This window comes from Ahaetulla prasina, chromosome 3 (assembly GCF_028640845.1).
Source record: "Ahaetulla prasina isolate Xishuangbanna chromosome 3, ASM2864084v1, whole genome shotgun sequence".
Classification (NCBI taxonomy): domain Eukaryota; kingdom Metazoa; phylum Chordata; class Lepidosauria; order Squamata; family Colubridae; genus Ahaetulla; species Ahaetulla prasina.
In genome coordinates, this window is record NC_080541.1 from 42,114,072 (window position 1) to 42,130,136 (window position 16,065).

Here is a 16,065-nt window from a genome sequence, read left to right on the forward strand (position 1 = left end):
CAATAGGACCTGTTTGAGAAAGGTTCTGTTACCTTATAGACTTCATTCGCTGGGTTCTGAGAGCTACTAGCACAGCATTTTGCAGAATCAGTTGCTTAATGAGCAGTCTGTTTTCTCTCCCTGTTAAATTAAGTGTTTGCTTCTTTTAAACCATGTGTGTCATTTCTGTATAAATTTATTGGGAAAGACAAACTTCCTTTGAATTGCTCATTATTGTTGTTTCCTGCTGCAGCGTACAAAGAGAAAGGCTGTCATCTCAGAGGAGGTTGTGAATCAGAACTGTGGGGCATGTCATTGTCACATTGGGTTTTTTTTTTATTCCATGCCTCTGAAGAGTTTGCCAGAGCTCCCCATTAAATATTCTTATTTTTGGATGCAACTTGATTGTCACTTCTACTTAACCACACTCATTTCCAGCCCCCGACAATGTGCGTGCTTTGTTTTAGGACCATGAATTGTGTAAAGAAGCATTTTAACAAGATATAAAGTGTTGGCATAGTTAGTGTAACCAAATCTAGAAATTAACCCTGTTTATAACAAATTCCTTAACAAACACACAGAACCCCATTGCTACATACTTTTATGTGCTCATAACATACCTACATACTTTTACATACCTTATTCATAGACATAATCTTCACATACTTTTCATATTTTTCTCCTTTTACATGATGTTATAAGTGTTCCCTCAAGTATAATGCATTCAAATTGATATAATGAAGATAAATGATCTCAGTATTTAAAAGCTGTTTTCATAACATGTGCCTTCTTTGTTTTTGAATAATAGCCATAGCTTTTAATGAGTTCTGAGCTTTATTTTGGGTTTTAAGTCACCACTAAAGTTGAATAGTAGGTGCATTTTCCCCATCACTAAAAAAAGTTACTGCTGAAAGAAAAGTTAAACGTAGAAGCTTGAAGACAAAGAATTCTATCTTTAAAATAGAAAAAGAGTTGTTTTTGATTGCTGAGTTATCAGTTTGACAAGCAGTCATGTGGAAATAGTACAGTATGAAAGTTAATAGTGTACATAAAAAAACTGATCGGAATTAGAAATATAAAACTTGTACTTTCCTCTTATAAAGACAATTAAGGCTAGAGGTAGGAAGATTTAAGGAAAAAAACGTATTTTAAAAATAATTCATGTTTGCAGTTTATTTAGATTTAAGCAGATTGATATTCCAGGTTGTACTAGTCTTGTTTTATTTTATATCTCAAGGTAACACAAATGTCCAGTACAGTCAGCTGACATTTTATGTTGAAAATATACAGGCTCTTCCTTTTTCTGCAGTATATGAAATGGATTTTTACTGAGACGATCAGTTTAGGCAATATTGTCTTTCTGTAGCACAACCATTTTCCTTAAGATCCTTTATCTGATAATCTTTACTTGGGAGTCTTTCTACTGAAGCTGTGTAATCCCTCAGATTCATTTTTTAAAAGGTGCTTGGAATGTGAAGGAGCATGAACACAACATGTTATGACAAAATTAAATAAATAAATCAAATAAATAAATAAACATTGTCTGTGACCCATTAAACTAACCCTGCTTGTTCCCAACTGCATGCATCTACTCAATCCTGGAAATAGACAAGGCTGCTGGAATTAATTGCTGATAAGTGCTGCATATATGCTTCCATGATATCTGAAGCCCCTTGTCTGAATCAAAAGCAAAACATTCTAAGTACAGGGATAAATTTTGTTATGGTATTCTAGCATCCTCCAATGCTTTCTGCATGTCTACTAGCAGCTAACCGATAAAGGAATGCTGCCTGGATGTTTTCTGTGATACATGTCATCAAGAATGCAGTAGAAGATTTTAATTCACTCAAATGGCCCATCTCTGACTAATTGACTATCTACTGGTATATTGGTCAAAAAGCACTAAGCAGGCTAATGTGGAAGGGAGGGAGGAGAAAATTGTACAGCATTTAAACTAATGCCTTTATGGGATCAGGACAAGTGGAACAGGGCATATGCTGTATAATTGGAAATTTTCAATCTATGGATAACACAATTTGAATTTTTTAAAAAAGTTTAAAAGTATACTTCAGTACATCCATTGTTCTGCTTGCAATGAGTCTGCTGGAGTTAAGAAAAGTGTATTAAAAGATACACTGCCTTTCTCTTTGAGATACGTATTATATGGAAAATGTCCCTTCCAATATGAGCAATATAATTTCTAATTAGACCTTTAAGGATACTGATCCAAGATTTGATTGCAATACAAATTGCACTAGGTCAATTCAGGAAATTTAAAATATAATACCTTACTAAGGACATGAGCATTAATAATTAGGCAATTACAAAGAAAATACAAAGTACATATTATTATTGTTGCTGTTATTATATCTTTATCACACCTTTGCTAGAATGTTTACAGTAAACAGTTGAAAATCAAATCAATCTTTATTATGGTCATAGACTTGGATAAATACACAATTTCTTTTGAAACACAAAGAAATAGCAATAGTGAGTAGTGAAATAAATAACAAACTACAGCTCCCATATATCCCCAAAAGTAAGACCCAGTCTTATTTTCTTTGGGGCTTAAAAGTAAGCACTCAGACTTATTTTCAGGAGTTAGTTTTTTTTTTAAGTACAGGTGGCGGTGAGCACGGGGGGGCAACGGAAGTGGGAGTGCAGCTACTGCTGGCCCTGCTCTCTCTGTCCCACTGCCGGCTTGCCCATGGCTGCTACAGGCCAAGCTCTCGGTTTGCCCCAGCCTCCACATACCCTGCCTACTGGCCCAGCTGCTGCAGGGACATTTTTTGGCTGCAGCAGGCGCTATGCTGGTTACCAAGCGGTTGTTCATGCTGCTGCTGGCCTCATAGGATTCTTTGCCCTCCTGGCAGGGCAGGTGGATTCCAGGGCATGCCAAGAGCTTGGTCCCGATTGAGGCTATGGGCAAGCAGACAGTGAGATGGAGAGGGCTGCCCAAACAATTTTTGCCCAGAGGGAGCCAAAGCTTTGTCTGTTTGCAAAGGGGACACCTTGAAATGGAGCTAACAGCTCCATTTCAAACCATCCCCTTTGCAAGTACATGAAGCTTTGAGTCTCCATCATTTCTCCATCCAGGTAAAAAGTGTTTGGTTGCCTATGGGTTGCTTGGGAAAAGAGCGATATGCTCCAGACAAAGCTTTGTCTCCCTCTGGGCGAAAAGTGAGCAGCAGAGACAGGCAGAGGCAGAGGCGATTCCAAGGTGCCACCTACTCCATCCCACCATTTCTTGGCTTGCCTGCAGCCACCTACGGGGCATTGGGATTGCCTTCCTTCCCCATCTCCCATGCCTCTCCCTTTGCCTGCTGCCGGTGCCACCGCGCAAGCCTCCTGCAAATCTCCCGTGAGTTAGGCAGCTACACAGTACATCTGGATCACCTATCTTCTCCCCCCCACCTCTGCCTCCACGCTCGGACTTACTAGTATTTGTGCTGTGCCAAGGGACTGGTCGATTGTGGCTGCTGCCGGATACTGTCGGCCCCATGCACTCCCCATCTCTCATGCTGGCCACACCCATTCCCCCAGGCTTATTTTTGGGGTAAGGCTTATATTAGGCCCACCCAAAAAAATCAGGCTAGGGCTTTTTTGGGGGGTGGGTCTTATTTTTGGAGAAACATGGTAGTCCTCAAATGACCACAATTCAGCCCAAAATTTAGGTTGCTAAGTGAGAAATTTGTTAAGTGATCCCCCCATTTTATGACTTTTCTTGCCACATTTGTTAAGTGAATTATTGCAGTTGTTAAATTAGTAACAGGTTTGTTAAGTGAATTGGATGTTCCCACTGACTTTGCTTATCAGAAGGTTGGAAAGGGGGATCACATGACCCTGGGTGAGCCAGTTGTCAAATATCTGAATGTAAATCATGTGACCATGGGTCATTTTGGAATGGTTGTAAGTATGAAAAATGGTAATAAGACACTTTTTTCAGTATTTTTGTAACTTTGAACAGTCACTAAGTGAACAGTTGTAAGTCAAGGGTTACCTGTATTAGCTAACAAGGATAGAATACCTGAATATATTTTTTCACATTGCAGAACATGAAGAATAAATATATGCAAAATAACTTTGCTTTGTGAAAAAAAATCCTGAATGTAGAGTTCTTGGTGGAAAGATTAAAAATCAAGACATCACTGAGATTGCATTCTATGTACTTACAGTTCTTAATGAATTTCAATGTGAAAATATTGACAAGTTATCAAAATGATATGATGTCACTAAAATTGGCTTCCTTGCTGGAGGACTGGAATCTTACCAACAGATCATTGATTTTTTTTCCAAAAAGCACTTAGGAAGCTATTGCAACATTAAATTTAACATCTGTATAAATATATTGAAACTTGAGTTTTTATTAAAGCTACAGTTGTTAAACATAGAGAAGAAAATGCTATGCCAAGAATATATCTGATTTTTTAAAGAGGGAAATCCTCACTAATGTTTTGAGATATTAACAGGGAGAAATTAAGATGTTGATAATGATGATGGAGCAGATTAACTACACTTGGATTCTGAACAATCCTCACAAAGGTCCTTGAATAAATTTAGAAATCATACAATAATCCATTAGTCTTAAATCTTTTGGAGAGTACTGACCGTCTTACACAGGCAATCTTTTTGTAAATAATGCTTCAAAGCAGACTGATGGTTCCAGTTGTCCACTATTGTTCTAATCTTCACATACAAACATAACTCAGAGATATTCTAGAAAATGAAAGTAATGGATGATTGAAGCATGTCTTTCTTTTTTAAAAAATGCAACATTAGAAATAATATAAATTACTGAAATCAGGAGCACTTTTCGGCATTGGAAGAAGATTCAGGGATCATTAAAATCTGCAGCACAGAAATTTTGTCAGAGTAGAATGAAATTGGATGGCATAAAAAACAATACATGAAGGAGATAAATTTAGTATTCCATTCCTATTGAAATTTCTAGTGTTGCTTCTCTACTATTGCATTCAAATTTTACATCAATGTGTACCATACAATATTTTTCTTATTTGGGTTGTTAATCATACTTCGCCAACAGTTTATAGATAAGGCCCAGCAAATGTTCCAAATTTGTTCCAAATTTCCAATGTATTATGAGATTTTGAAATTCAGTGACTTGTTTCTGAAACTCTTTTAGTACAATACTACTTATCTGAAAATATTGAAATCAGTCAGGTAGACTGGACCATTGTAAATTAAGTCTGAAAATCTTTTTCTTATTAATAATTAAACCTTGCAAACTAAATGACATATTAGTTCTTCACTGAGCTTTTAATGCTTTTCTATTTGTAGAAATAAATATTTAACAGCAAAACAAAAGAAGAGAATTTAGACTTACTGTTTTTCTGTATTTATTCCAGAAATTCAATATTTTATTTACTACATGATCTCTTATACATTGTTTATTTCTGTTTATATCATCCCAAAGATATTTATGCAAACTCTCTGAAATTCCTGCCCCTGTTACTGTAGCCAGACTAAAGGGAATATAATCTCATCTGAAATCCTTACACGTAGCATGGTTTTCACTGTTGGGGTTTCTCTCTCTCTCTCTCTCTCTCTCTCTCTGCATCATGTCTTTTGATCCACTACACCTTGTAAAATTCATTAAAACAATTTTTAAACAATGCATTGCTTATTTTTCTACTTTTCTTATTCAGAGTAAGGGTAATACTTTCAATATTTCCTTGCAGGTGTTCACCATATTAGTTGGTTGCAAGAGAAACACCAATGTGTGTTTGCTATGTTAAAGATTAAGAATACATTGTGATGTTTGTTTGTTATGGTCAGTTTTCTTCTTCTGTTCAGTTCTGTATGATTCTTGAAGGCTATCTAGACAAGTCCCTGTAGTTTTCTTGACAAGGTTTTTCAGAAGTGGTTTGCCATTGCCGCCTCCCTAGGGTTGAGAGAAAGTAACTGGCCCACGATCACCCACCTGGCTTTGTGCCTAAGGCAGGACTAGAACCTAGAGTCTCCCAGTGTCTAGTCTGATACCTTTACCACTATGCCAAACTGGCTGTCATACTGGGGACTAAAGTATACATCAATAGTTCTTAACCTTTTCTTTACCACAGACCCTCTTTAAATACCTTTTGTGGCCACGGACCATGATTACAGACCCCCAAGACTTAACAAAAGATTTAAATTATAACATTTCTTCAGCCTTTGTGGACCCCCTGTGATGACATTGTGCCCACCCCCCGGCATCCGCAGACCAAGAATTGAGAACCACTGGTATCCATCATAAAAAGGTTATGTTGCAATAGATGACTGAGTCTTATAGATGCTACACAAATTTTTCAGCCATGTTCCCTCAATGTTTCTAAGTTGACTCAGTTGGGAATTAAATGCATTGTGGGAATCCTAGAAAGGAGTCAGCTATGTAAGATTTAGTACCAAACAGATCCAGTCATGCTACATTAGGCTAACTGGTCAGCTATGTGAAAGGAACTCCAAAATTGTGAGAGATCGAATAGGGTTTGAAGTGAGTGGGATGTAAATCCTTTTGTATGAATTGGATCTTAGAATATTACCAGCTTTCCTGTTAGTTATCCTGTCTTCCTTCTCCCTTTCCCTTTCACATTCATTGGTCCTGCTTGGCCAGTGGGGACAGGGTGAAGATGTTATGAAGCCTTGTCAACATTTGTGTGGAGTCAGGTTCTTGGGGTACCTAGTACTTCCTGGAGAAATTGGGTGACTCCCAAAGTGTCTTCAGTAATTGTTACCTACCAGAACTGCTGGTAAATGAGGTTTAAATAGATTAATGATTGACAAGATAAGTGGGAACAGGGCTTTAGATGTTTTGTTCTGTTTGGGTGATTTTTGTCTGGGAGATAATCTTGCCTTAAATTTCTGCAGTCTTTAACAGTTTTTTCCACCTTATAATTAGAATATTTTCTGCAATCCAGAAAACAAGTTCCTGGAGCAGTTTCAACTCCATCTATAATCGAGATAGCTGCTATTATAGAAGAAAATAGCATCTATTTCCTATACTTTAGACAGTGTAGTTTAATGTGAGCCTGTGAAACCAAAAATTTAGTTACTTTTAGAGGGGACGCAGGAGATAACCAAGACTTGTGGGAAATTTCTGTCAGCACATCATCAAGGCATGGTGTTCTGGTAGTTTTTATGATCCCTGCTGGATCAGGTCCAGTGACTTGGCATATTATCTAGAGAGTCTTTCTAATCTATGATGAAAACAGAGGCATATTCCCAAGAAATGTTTGTATTTTGTTAACTTGTGTACACATTTTCTCTGGTACTTTTCCAAGATTTATAATGTTCCAAGTTTCAAATAATTTCATAAGGAAGATGGCCTTCCTTATTGTATTGTGCATGAAATTCAAAATAGTGGTTGAAGTTAGTCAGCAATCAAAGAAACCTTACAAAAGATCTTATCCAGGGGGGTGCCGCGGACTTTATGGGCGTTACAGAGACCTGGTTGGGCGCAGAAGGGGGCGTGCCCCTGGTGCAAATGTGCCCGCCGGGTTTCCGAGCATTCCATCAGCCGAGGGCCCAGGGTAGGGGTGGAGGGGTGGCGGTTGTGATTAGAGAGAGTCTAGAGCCGAGGGAGACCACTGTACCTCAGATTGCCGGGTGTGAATCCCTCTTTGTGAGGTGGGGTCATAGATGTCAGATGGACTTGTTTGTCACGTACCTGGCTCCTTGCGGCGTGGCAGCAGCCCTGCCCGAGCTCCTGGAGGTGCTTGCTGGAGTGGCGGTGGAGACCCCCAGACTTATTGTCTTGGGGGACTTTAACTTGCCATCGACCGGCCTGTCATCTTCAGCTGCTCGGGAGTTCACGGCTTCCATGACAGCCTTGGACCTGACTCAAGTAATTGATGGCCCTACTCACAGTGGGGGTGGCACTCTGGATTTGATTTTCATCTCTGGTCAGTGGTTGAAGGATCTGGACTTGAGGGATTTAGTCATTGAGCCTTTGTCATGGTCAGATCACTTCCTCCTTCGCCTAGACTTTCTGACCGCCACTCAACACCGCAGGGAGACGGAACCAATGCGTTGGTTCCGTCCCAGGCGCCTGATGGACCCGGAGAGGTTCCAGACGGAGCTTGGGCCGTTTCCTGAGGGTCTGGCTCACGGCACGGCCGAGGAACTTGTCGCGGCTTGGGAACGAGCCGCGGCGGGGGCCTTGGATCGTGTCGTGCCTTTGTGGCCTCTGACCCGGCGTAGGTCTCAACCAGCTCCCTGGTACTCCGGGGAGCTGAGGGAGATGAAACGCCGGAGAAGACGCCTAGAGAGTTCCTGGAGGTCTAGTCGTTCAGAGGCTGATCGGACACTAGTTAGGTCCTATACTAGGACCTACCTAGTGGCAATGAGGGAAGCGAGACATTGCTACATCTCCTCCCTCATTGCGTCAGCAGATAACCGCCCGGCCGCCCTGTTTCGGGTAGCTCGCTCTCTCCTTCAACAGGGAGAGCGGGATGACCCGTTGCAGGGACGTGCTGAGGAGTTTAGTGGTTATCTATACGACAAAATCGTTCAGCTTCGGGACGGTCTGGACCAAAATTGGGTAGATCCGGGTGGGATGTCAGAGAGCGGTCTTGTTGAGATTGTTTGGGATGAGTTTGACCCTGTGGCTCCCGAGGACATGGACAGGTTACTGGGTAGGTTGAATGCCACCACATGTTTACTGGACCCGTGTCCCTCCTGGTTGGTGCTGGCCACACAGGATGTGACACGAGGCTGGCTCCAGGGGCTTACAAATGCTTCTTTGCAGGAGGGGGTCTTTCCGGCCGCCTTGAAAGAGGCAGTGGTGAGGCCTCTCCTCAAGAAGCCTTCCCTGGACCCAGCTGTGTTAGGTAATTATCGTCCGGTCTCCAACCTTCGCTTCGCAGCGAAGGTTGTAGAGAGTGTGGTGGCATGTCAGCTACCTCGGTACCTGGAGGAAACCGTCTATCTAGACCCGTTCCAGTCCAGTTTCCGACCCGGTTACAGCACTGAGACAGCTTTGGTCGCGTTGGTGGATGATCTCTGGAGGGCCAGGGATAGGGGTTGTTCCTCTGCCTTGGTCCTATTAGACCTCTCAGCGGCTTTTGATACCATCGACCATGGTATCCTGCTGCACCGGTTGGAGGGATTGGGAGTGGGAGGCACCATTTATCGGTGGTTCTCCTCCTATCTCTCCAATCGGTCGCAGACGGTGTTGACGGGGGGGCAGAGGTCGGCCCCGAGGCGCCTCACTTGTGGGGTGCCTCAGGGGTCGATTCTCTCGCCCCTCTTGTTCAACATCTACATGAAGCCGCTGGGTGAGATCATCAGTGGTTTCGGTGTGAGGTACCAGCTGTACGCTGATGACACCCAACTGTACTTTTCCACACCGGACCACCCCAGCGAAGCTATCAAGGTGCTGTCCCGTGTCTGGAAGCCGTACGGGTCTGGATGGGGAGAAACAGGCTCAAGCTCAGTCCCTCCAAGACGGAGTGGCTGTGGATGCCGGCATCCCGGTACAGTCAGCTGCAGCCTCGGCTGACTGTTGGGGGCGAATCATTGGCCCCAATGGAGAGGGTACGCAACTTGGGCGTTCTCCTGGATGGACGGCTGTCTTTCGAAGATCATCTGACGGCCGTCTCCAGGAGAGCTTTTTACCAGGTTTGCCTGGTCCGCCAGTTGTGCCCCTTTCTAGACCGGGATGCCTTATGCACGGTCACTCATGCTCTCGTGACATCTCGTCTGGACTACTGCAATGCTCTCTACATGGGGCTCCCCTTGAGGAGCACCCAGAGACTCCAGGTAGTTCAGAATGCGGCTGCGCGGGTGATAGAGGGAGCCCCTCGTGGCTCCCATGTAACACCTCTCCTGCGCAGACTGCACTGGCTACCTGTGGTTTTCCGGGTGCGCTTCAAGGTTTTGGTAATGATCTTTAAAGTGCTCCATGGCATAGGGCCGGGTTACTTACGGGACCGTCTGCTGCCACTGAATGCCTCCCACCGACCCGTGCGCTCCCACAGGGAGGGACTCCTCAGGGTGCCGTCAGCTAGGCAGTGCCGACTGGCGACGCCCGGGGAAGGGCCTTTTCTGTGGGGGCTCCCACCCTCTGGAACGAGCTTTCCCCAGGACTTCGTCAACTTCCTGACCTTCGGACCTTCCGCCGCGAGCTTAAGACACATCTATTTATTTGCGCAGGACTGGACTAGATTCTTAAATTTTAATTGTTTAAATTTTAGATTTGGTTTTAACTTGGGGTTTTATTATTTATGTCTATTTTAAATATTCGGCCTATTTAATAAGTTTTTTAGATTAATGTTTTACTGTGTATATTTATGTTGCTTTTAGATGGCTGTACACCGCCCTGAGTCCCTAGGGAGATAGGGCGGTATAAAAATATGAATAAATAAATAAAATAAATAAATAAATAAATAAATTGAACATTTGATACAGAATACCATTTACAGTGAGGCTTGGGCCTGGAAAAAGTATCCAATCTGCATTATTTCCCGATACAATTGGAAGAACACTTGACAGCCAATTTGAACAATATTGTTCAAAGCAATATTGATCTTCTGCTACCCTAGGGTTGCATATAACTCATGAGCCCTGTTTATCAAAGCTCATAGTCTCCTCTTATCATAATTGCTAAAAAAATAAGTTTAACTTTGCTTTAACAAATGTATTCAAAATTCTTTGCCGAAACCATGACACACAGAACTCAACATCCCAAGCGACATCTCTTTGCATCATCACTCTCTCCATTGCAGTCTTCAAGCTCTTTCCAAATAGTAAGTGCTGCAGTTCAAAAGATTGTCCAACTAGATGAACCATAGCTTGACTTGTTTTAAAATATCTTATGTTCTTAGAAGTTACTGAATTGGCTTTATTTGGGGAGACATATTCCACAACCTGCTTGGCCTTCACAGGTAGGATGAACAAATAGTATAACTTCATCATCTATAAATAATAGTATCTTTATTGTGAATAGATGAAGCCACCTTATACCAAGTCACAACTTTAGGTTCATACTCATTTTGTCAGCTTCTTGCTCATGCAGAATTCTTCTTTTTCCACAAATACAAATACACATTCCATATGGTTTGTTGTTGTTGATGGTTTTGTATTTATCTATCGGCTTGCAAGAAAAAAGAAGGCATATGACAACTGATTCTCTCAGATATTTATTAGTCTGGTATTTAAGTATGTTGATGCCACTGAAGTTCAAAACACCTGTTAGTTTGTCACAATAATAATGTACTGGTTATAACATATTGAATCGAAATTTATTTTACAAGCAATTTTTTTCACGAATGAGCAAATAAACCAGATGTTTATGGTTAAAAAAGGAACGAAAAAAGGAATCACACACTTTAGTGTATATTCACATGGTCTATCTGCCATACACAAATTTTATAAACATGTAGCAAGATGATGACCAGATGGTCACCAGGTGGTGGACAAATGTGAATAATCATACAGGATTTCTTGTGGGAATATGCATATTATACACAGATTATATGGGCTAATTTCAGCCCTAGGCTGAACGGCAAAGCCCACTAACAAGCTTTTAAAAAATAAATGAGTAACAGAAATAACTTCCCCAGCAAAATGCAAAGCACTTTCTAGAAGACCACATATTTTACCAGGCAGAGCAGCTGAATGACTATAACATTAGCTCAAATAGACTTCTTGTTGTGGGCAAAGTAAAAGACAGCCAGAACTTAACAAATGCAGTTAAATAGAATCAAATAATACAGTTCAATAAAGTATTCCTTGGCATCCTTCCTCTGGCAATACTTTTAACAATTAACACCTTTGTGAAAGAGCTTGGTCCTGATTGCTTTCTGGAACATCAAAATGAAGGGCAACGTATCTGTTTCTGAGAGATGACCATTGCAGTGGGATGGAGGCTTAACTGAAAAGCACTGGATCCTGTTCTGACCTAAATTTCAAGTAGCAGGGGAACCCTTAATGTCCTTATGGATCTGTGGTGTGTGTGTATGCGTGTGCGTGTGTGTACTTATTAACAACATTTGGTCCACTGAAGGTTAAATATCATAGTCTATCAAGCTAGTACACTGCAGGTTAGCAGATAAAGGTTTTTCAAGTTCCCAGTCTAGGGCTGAAAGCAACTGGCCCTAAGTCACCCACCCAGTTTTCCACACCTAAAGAAGTACTATAATTAGTATCTCCTGTTCAAATCCTAACATCATAGTCACTACATTACATTGGCTCTAGGATAATTGGAGAAAAAGCGGGGCTGCAGTTGTTGGGTTAAGCAGTGTCAAATAAGTTTTAGCCAGATGGAAAAATGCCTGGTAGCAAATAGCTCTAATAATTGTCCATTAGCAATTTTTGCCTGTGTTCACATTTATCTAGTTCTCTCCTAATGGGGAGTAGAAGCAATTAATTTCCTGTGTCCTTCTTAGTCATAGAAAAATTTCCACCAAACTAGGGCTCTTAAAATAGCTTAGAGTTTTAGAGTCCATGAAAATGTGTCTTAGAATTTCACATTGTTGCTTATATATCTAAATGTGAAATTACTATTTTTAAAAAATAATATAATTTTTGCTTTCATGTCCATCAAAACTGAATACTCGGTTAAGGTAAAGATACTCCATGTGAATCTATTAAAATACTTCAAATAAATCCGTTGGTTGAGTTTATGATTTTCTGCTAATTTAATTGTTTGGACCAGCTTGTTTAGTGACTGAAACTTTGAAGTGCTTATAAACATATCATTTATCTATAATCACACAATATAATAAGACTAAAACTTGAAACCTAGATAATAATAGTTAACTAAAAAATACAAAACTGCAAAAAATGATAGCTTCTCTGTGTTCTCCCTATTAAAAAAAATAGACACATTCTTTTCTGCACTAGAAGCAGCAACTATTAGAGTCTTGAGGTTGAAATTTGAGATGTATTTTCCTGGCCTATGATGAAGTAGTGCTACACCTCTTGAAAAGACAACAGCACCCACCGGGTTTATTAGCAGTCTTTTGGTCCCCCAAAGATTGCCAGAAATTTTCAAAGGAGAAAAGATAAATCAGACTACCATGTTTAATCTAACAAGGAGGAATCAAACAAGCTTTTTCTAATAATTTCAAAACTGATCTGTCTTAGTGCATTCCAGTTACAGAGTGAAATACTAACAGTGAATCTCCCTATTTTATTTTCACCATCACCTTCTTAATGTTCAACTCTTAGCTGCCAAACATTGAAAGTTAGGATTACCTGGCATTGTGGACTGTATTAGAGTTTACAGCAGGAGCAGCCAAACTGGGTTAAATAAATCAGTGACCAGGAACAAATGTGACCTTTCTTTCATATCCCTGTCCAAGCTCTGAGTACAGTTTATTGCTTTTGACCTTACTGGCCCATACCCATGCATTCCTATTTTTTCTGAGCCATAGATACTTTCAGCGTGATATATATTTATAGCATTATAAATTAACATGGAACAGAGATGGACTTTGTTCAAAATTGTTGGTAGAAGCTGATTCACTATCATTTGACTGTCTTTTATCCAAAAAGCATCTGCAATAAATAATTTACTTTATTGCCAAGAAATATCCCTTAATGCTACTATTACAAATACTAATTTCTTGATTTAAGTTAAGAGGCACACAACATTTGGGGGATAAGACATGGACTTTGAAAGGAAGCAGCACCTCCGACAGAAGAAAGAATAAAGACACAGAAATGGCAGGGACTGGTCAAATATTAAATTTGATGTTCACATTTCAAATGAATGTGAATAATATAAGTTAATATAATTACCCTCCCCTTTTAAAAGAATCACGTTCTATCACATTAAATTACTGTGCACAGAAAATGTTGAGGAAGTTCTGTGCAGTGGGCACTAAATTCAAAACTTTTTGGAGCCACAGAGAGCTCTTGTTCTTTTCTGTAATGATCAGGTTAGGATACTGCATAAAGCAAAATTGTTGCAGATCTTTGAGAACAGATGATGTATCATCATCTGTCAAAGTCTGCTTAACTATGCTTGATAATGTGGCTCATTATTCTTTTTTGTAATGCTAAGACACTTAAAGCCAAATGCCTCACTTGCCATAGAGTATTTCTGCTGTGACCATTCACAATACCACTCAAAAATTTATTTGGAAATTCTCTTATTTACCAGTACTTGTGTCCTATACTCTATAATATAATAGTTCTTATAAAAACAGTGTTTGGTTTTGCAGAATCTAATCTGGGTCAGTCATCAGAACCAGAGGCTTAGTCTTCTGAGCTTTTCGACATTCTGGTGAGAGAGAAATTCCCTGAGGATGGGCTCCAAAAGCTCAGAAGACTAAACCTCTGATCTCGGTGACCAATCCAGATTGGATCCTACAACTATCTTGGGACACCTATATTTGCCTTCATTCATGTTTTGGATTTTATTTATTTACATTTATTACATTTATATACATTTATTATGTATCTATATTTATAAATTTATATTATTACATAAATAATATATATCTATATATTTATACAATAGGGAGTGTGATGGCTCAGTGGTTAAAGAAACTAAGCTTGTCAAGTGGGAAGTTGATAGCCTGGGTTCGAGATCCAAGCACCACGTAAAAGGGTCAACTTCCGTTCCTGCCCCAGCTCCTGCCCGTGTTCAAAAGCATGCAAATGCAAGTAGATTAATAGGTACCACTTTGGTGGGAAGATAACAGAATAACAGAGTTGGAAGAGACATTGGAGATCTTCTTAGTACAACCCCCTTCTCTGGCAGGAAAATGTATACCATTTCAAACAAATGGTTCAGACAATATCTTTAAAAACTTCCAGTGTTGGAGTATTCATAGCATTCTGTGTGCCTTTGGCATATAGCCATGCTGGCCACATGACCACAGAAAATGTCTTCTGACAACTCTGGCTCCCTTGGCCAAGAAACAGAGATGACCATCAAGCCCTAGAGTCAGACACATCTGGAAAAAGAAAAGTTTAGCTTTTACATTTATATTTAATTGAATATGGAATGATTACACATAATTGCAATATATTTCAGTAGCTTTAGAATCAACCACTACAATTCTTAGGAAACTGAATTTTATGGGCATTTTTTTCAGTTCCTTTAAATGGATAGCATGGAGGAAAATCCACTTCTTACCACCTATTGAGGAAAAAACATTCTGTAGAAATTACTTTGGGGAATAATGGCAGTTGCCAGCTGCATAAACAATATAGCACCATTGTTCAATTTGAGGAGTAAATAAATTCTCATCAGATTAGTGAAAATCTGTAATTAATATGACATCTTGTAAAGCAGGCCGTGGACAGCTTTGTGTCAGGATAGGAAGCTGGCTGGGATTCTGTAGGGTGATGAACACATCCTGTAAAATGTGCAATCCTTTTGACTCCCACTGAAAACAGCATGTGATGTTCTTGTAGAAAAGGAGATCCTTTATTCATTAAGAGAGAAAGGAGGGGAAGGACCTCCTCCTGTGAAATGCTTAGCATTCACTGTACTAATTAACTGTGCTGGGGTATGGGAACTGTGAGATATCACAGGCTCACTGGGTGCTTGCGATACCCACAGGATCGGGCTGATCTTGTAGGATTTGCAGTATCCTGGTCTATTTCAAAAGACTTTCCTTTATTTCAGCATTTTCAATAGAAGTGAACACATCTGTCTTTATACCCAGCAGCTTTCCTGGCCCACAACAAGTCCTCTGTGAGTTTCCCCAACCAAGCTCAGTGGGATCTCTGTCAGCTGCAAGATTTATGTCATCTTTTTCAGTCCTGAGAACTTAAGCTTTTCACATCTGGATTTAATTGGAAAGACATTAAAAGACATTAAGTGTGCTGGAAAAGCATATTTTAAGGAGGATCTTTATAGACACTTCCATTAAAGGAACTAGGAAAGATTGGAATGGGATGTGGACAGGACATCAGCTGTTATTAGGGACAAAATTGCACTACCAATGGCTTCAGAGTCAAGAAGACTCTGTTGTATTCCAATGTGAATTAAAGGAAAGGCACAATCATGGAAATTTAAAATATTCATAAAACTATATATTTTGGGCACTATTTACTATTGCTCATTTATTCTAAGTTTCACATTTTTAGGTTCTGTTTTTTGGAATCACAGTAAGTTACAATGTTCAGAAG

General features: G+C 40.1%; 1 protein-coding gene across 1 annotated transcript in view; it reads left to right on the forward strand.

Moving 5' to 3' along the window:
- The window catches only part of STAU2 (staufen double-stranded RNA binding protein 2), a 159,650-nt gene that overhangs the window by 119,005 nt on the left and 24,580 nt on the right, over window positions 1-16,065 (forward strand).